We start from the raw sequence: 6,000 nt of genomic DNA on the forward strand, positions 1-6,000 counted from the left end.
AACCATTATTTGGCCAAGCCTCAGGTTGGAGTATGACAGGGGAAATCAAGTGGAGTTCCACATTTTATTTGATGAAGCTTGAGCCATAATTAAAGATAAGGAAATGAGAAATGAGCCCTAGTCACTGAACCTGACCTTGAGTGCAGTCCCAAGGGCTCTGCATAGTTAGATATAGGGCCCTTCCCCACCTGCACCTAACTACAGTACAAGCTTGTTTTCTTTCCATGTCCCTATAAAGTTGTCTTTATTTGCCCCCAAGTTATGAATGAGACAAGCTAGAAAATACTGCTTTGTTCTTCACCCTGGTACTGCCTAAGTGCAGCCTCAGGATGTGTAAAATCTGCTAGTTTTGTCACCCATCACCATGGAGAAAAGGGAGGTGTCCACAGTGATTCGAACAGAAACAACAGAGGCAGAATGGGGATCAGCAATGGCAATAGTTTTAGTTTTCACTGACATAAGGAAAGGTGGACTTAACTCAGCAGTGAGGAAATAATCATCAATGTTGTGACAGAAGGGAATGATCAATCTCCAAAAATAGTTGACATTTAGCTCCTTACAACCTTTAGAATGGTCAAGAAGAAAAAGAGGAAAGGTAATTGGATGCACTCCTTTGCAGCCTTTGTCCCTGAAACCCTCATGACTGATTCAAGGATAAGACTGCCTTATCTTTTCAGTGAATCCCAGCCCTTGGAGAAAATGTCACAGCGGGCTCTTTCTCCATGTCTATCAAGTTTCCAGTGATTGATTCAGAGACAAGGGCTGGTTGCATATGCTCAGATTCCCCACCTTAGCAGCCACTGAAGAAGTCATTGAAGCAAGAGTAAGCTAGGAGGAAGAAAGCTATAACCCTCAGCCACTCAAACATGCTGCTCCTTGGCTAGTGGTGAGGGAGTTCTCCTGCAGGAGTTCTCCTGCAGTTCTCTGTTGTTCATTCAATATATTTCCTGGGCAATAGGGCAAAACACACGGACAGCCTTATGTCCACCATCGTCTGGAAGGCCTGCTGGAAAGCAAAAGACCAATTTGATACCCATGTATTTTTAAATGTAAATATATAGGAAGTGAGTCTCTACTACTTGTGGGGACCTAAAGGTGGTAAACAAAACCAGTGTAGACCAGTTAAATCTGAACTTGAAGAGGGAGGGGAGTACTGGATTGAAATCCCAGACAACTGTGAAGGGCGACCATAGAGTAGACACTATTTCTGAACATAATCTACTTTACAGGCATATTAGTGGGGATATGATGGACACTCAACTCCTTTGGAAAAGTTAAGGTTAAGCATATAAGTGAGAGGCACCCATTTGTGAGGGCTATGTCAGTAATGACGGAAGTCCCATTTAGTTTTCTACAGAGATTTGCTAGTGTGCTTTTGAAGTTTCAGACAGCCACACAATTTGCTTAAGTTTTAAAAGCCAAATCAGTACATTTAGAAAGCTTTGGGCATTTTCTGCAGCCAATCTATTGCCAGACTATACCCATACAGCTCATACCTTCCTGAGATAAGGTGGGTGGTGGAAACTTGAAGTCAGAGTGTCCTGTGAGCGTGAGTTTCAACAGTTGTATGAATTATTTAAAAGCCAATAATGGGAGTAAATAAAGAGTTCCTTCCTTTATTCCTTCAGTGCTTTGATTCATCATATCCTCTCATTTCCTCTTCCTGTTAAGATTTCCATTGAGGATTTCCTCAATGCTTTTTGCTGAGAAAACTAAGATGCCAAGCCTGTGGCACTTTTTTGGGAGGCTTAGATCTCCCCACTACTTGATGCAAGTGCCAGGGGGCAATAGTTGATTTCTGTGCACTTACATTTGGGGATGATGGCAGAAAAATGGATTTCTCTCTCTCTCTCTCTAACCAGGGACTTCACAGCTTCCATTTACGGTGGCTGTATTTTCCACTAAAGGGTTGGGGGAGTGGTCTCAACAATTACGCTGTCTTTTACAGCAGCATAACCAGCTTAGTTTTAGCAGAAAATAATTGGGATAGGTGAAGTGGATAGTCCAATCCTCTACTTTCTCAGAAGAATGTCCTACTGAGTTCAAGCATATACACCAACTAGGCTTCAATAAATGTGTTACTCTGTCTCACATACACACGTTTAAAAAATCTTAAGACAGTTTCCATCTCATATGAAGAAGTGTATACATATTGCTACATTGCCACTTATAATGAACCAAGCAAAATACTCACTCTTGTGTAACTGCCAGCTCAGTAAGTACAGTTATTCCTAGCAAGGTGAGGATTGTGTACTTGTTGCTTATAGCTATAAAAGACATCTCCTTTGAGATGTCTCCTGCTGCCTCTTGCTAACAGTACGGAAGAGATTTCCATTGCCTTCTTAGAAGGCAATTTAAAACAATTTTTCCCCAACCAGCCTAACACCCATTTCTTCTTGCTGGTCTCCCCTCCAAGTATTAACTAGGTCCAATCTGGCTTTCTGAACTAGCAAAGGTTGGATAGGTGCTAATGTTAAAGATGTGGGATAGGTGCTAATGTTAGAGATGTGGGGAGGAATAGCATTATAAACATACTTTGAATATACTGGGATTCACAAGTAGAGTTTTAAAAACTAGAGGTGTTATTTTTTTGCATATTTTTTTTTAAATTAAATCTTTTCTGTCCCAAAAGATGAATATTGATATGTTCCTCTGTGGTAATATATAACATTCTTAAACTTCCTGAATAGATTCACAGGGAATGGAAGAGAATGATCTGCTGAGGTGAAGCCACACTCACTTCAAAGACTTGATCTCTGTGTTCATTTATGTACTTCACCGAATCCTGTTTTGCCCAGTGAACCTCACTACAGGCTCCATATACAGTATAATTCTACAGAAAAATAAACATACTCATATGTAAAGAGAGTACTTTTTTTTTACCCAAACATCATGTCTCTAGAAGGTTTCCATTCTCTCTTACCACATCTTTATTTTTATTTTTTTATTTTATTCTATGTATATGGCTGCTCATCTCAGACAAGTAACTCTGGGAGGCTCATAACAATTTAAACCAGCAAAAAGCACAACATATACAATCAGCCAAGATAAAACCAACAACACAACCACTTCAGAGTCTTCAACTGACACTCCAACCCCCATGCTTGGGAACACAGGGAGAGAAATGTGGAATTAGTACACTTATTTACCCCACTTCACATATAGACTTTACACTTTTAGACCACCTAAAGAAATACTATGTTCCTTTCATATTGGGACAGGACTCCATACTCCACAGATAAAGGAATGCACCAAATTAATTCAAGTTTCAAAACTTTGGATAATTCAAGTTAGTGGAAAACCATATGGTTCACCACCCAATATGAGATAGCTGCCTACCTTCCCACTAGATTTATGACTGATCCCATTCATATCACCACACTTGATGACCACTATGGATATCAAGAGGCTTTCAGATATAAGTGTCCCAGTGCTATGAGCCAAAAGATATTTCTCAGCTATTCCATATTATTCTCCCTACTAGATCTTTTCTGGTCAATAAAAACATGGAAGAAATGGTGAGGAAAAATGATGAGCAAGACAGGGGAAAATGTTTGCTGAAACCAGCTTTTCTCAACCTATTGACCCTGGAGGAACCCTTGAAATATTTTTCAGGCCTCATGGAACCCCTGCACATTCAGAATCAAATACAGGTCTGAAGTTACAAATGTATTGTATTCATTTCATGTGTAGGCCTGTATATGTGCATTAACAGTGTTCTTAAACTAAAAATTAGTTTATTATTTTACATGTTGACATGATTACTTTCTCGCCCAAAGTCTCACTTTTCATTTGCTGTGTTCTGCTACTAAATAACTTGCTTCTTGGGCTTTTTTACTGACTGTCATTTTATTAATAAAACAAAACATTACTGGTTTGTTCTGTGATTCCAACAGCCGTTTAAAATAATCAGAACATTTACTTGTCATATGGCTGTGATTTGTAGTTAAAATGTCTTTTTAATTTTGCTGGAGCTATTGCTGCATTTGTAAATTGTTTGCCACAGATGAGACACAACGGATTAGGACAACTTGGATCACCAGTCCATGTAAAACCCATTGATAAATAGATTTCCTTGTAAAGATGGACTTTTTTTTTGAGTCCATCGATGTACCAGTGCAGGGAAATGCCTGTGAAGATTTAAATTTTTCATTATCGTTATCATCATTAAACTTATTGGCATTGTCCGTTCTAGAATCTTTCTCTTCTCTCTCACACCTCCTCTTCAAAAATTGCCACACTGGACCCTCCTTGAATAAACATGTATGAAATGTATTTAAAATAACAGAATAAAATGATTTACAGGAAAACTGCAGGGAAACGATGTGGGAGGGAGAGACTGATGTCACAGATTAAGTTGGACAAGTCCATTAATTTCTTGAAAAATGCACTTGTCCCTCCCTTCCTGCAATATATTCCCCCCTTCCTGCAATATATTCCTCCCTTCCTGCAATATAGCATTAACCTGTTATCAACGGTCTCCCCTATCTCTCATCAGAAATTAAGAATGGGTTCAACCAAATAAACACAGTCCTACAGCATACTATCAGAGAGCTCAGAAAGAGTTGTAACAAGATTTTTGTTCAGTCTCTGCTTATCACTGTGAGAGCACGTTGCCCAAATTTGAAATAGTTTTTTAAATAAATCATGATCTCCCAGGGAACCCCTAGTGACCTCTCATGGAACCCTAGGGTTCCACGGAACCTTGGCTGAGAAACCCTGGCTGAAACCCTCATCTGGAAGCATCCTCAGTCCACTAGCCCTTTGAAAAACGTCTCATGAAGTGTTCAGATTGGGAGATTTTCAAAATGTCTTCTGAGGAATTTTGGGTTTCTTAAAAATTTTGTGTCAGTTATTGCAGGTCTCTTGATGAGAAGATCCATAATAATAGAGAAGTTTGATTACCACTAGCAGTCTTTGCCAGATAAAACCTCAGGCCAACATGGGATGTTTTCCAGAAGCAGTACAAGTACATTCAAGAAAACAGAGAGATGTAAAAAGCCTGTGCATCATTCCAGTTGAACTGTTCACTCTAAAACAGGGTTGGGAGACCTATGATCCTCCAACAGGTTCTGATGTACAACTGCTAGCAGACCCAGTTTGTACAGCGAATGGCAAGGGGTGCTGGGAGCAAAATATGGAAGCATATCCATATATGCTCTAGAACGTCTGCCACATTTCTCTTTAATATACAAAGGATGGATTGCAGCTTGTGGCAGAATACTGGCTGCATGAAGGAATCTCAGATTCATCCTCTAATTGAATTAAAAAAAACAAAAAACCTGGTGTATATAAAAGGAAGAAGTATCAGATGATTGGAAAGATTTCAGCTAAAGACTCTCAAGAATTGCTGCCAGTCATACTATAGAATATTGGGCATGGGGAAGCAATGGTCTGAACTGTTATTGTGGTGGGGTTCCTCAGCAGACAAAGCTTTGTGGAAAAAAAGATTCTCCCAGATGAGGGAAACGTTTATGGTCTGGGCCACACTTCTGTTCATTCAGGGCTGAGGGCTCTACTGAGCAGGGCAGGGTGTCATAGGTGGCATGGTTGAGAATTTTTGGGTCTTATCTTTTTTGAGTAGATTATTTTTAAAAATTAGATTATTTTAACATTTAAACCTCCTATAAAGCAAAAGCAAAAAACAAAAAACAAAACACTATGATCATAAATCTTAAAACAATGATAAATGTCACCATTTCTCAGTGATACAGTCAAAGGGAGCTGCAACTTGCTTGTTATTTGCCTACCACTATCCCTAAAATTAGAACATTACTACATTAGCTTGAATTCATAGATATCATTTGAAGCAAAGGCGCTTCTTTTCCAATTTTCTGAATATATTATAGCTATATTAAAGTTTTTGAGATAAATCCTAATCCCACACTCAGAACCTAACGATAATATGAGGCCCTTATCTTGACATTATACTTAGTTGTACTTAATACTTAATTGTATATTCATTGTACATTGTACATTCATTTCATTATGTATTGAAAT

Source organism: Python bivittatus, unplaced genomic scaffold (genome assembly GCF_059951505.1).
Source record: "Python bivittatus isolate LINGU-HERP-01145 unplaced genomic scaffold, Pbiv_v1 ctg000080_np1212, whole genome shotgun sequence".
Lineage (NCBI taxonomy): Eukaryota > Metazoa > Chordata > Lepidosauria > Squamata > Pythonidae > Python > Python bivittatus.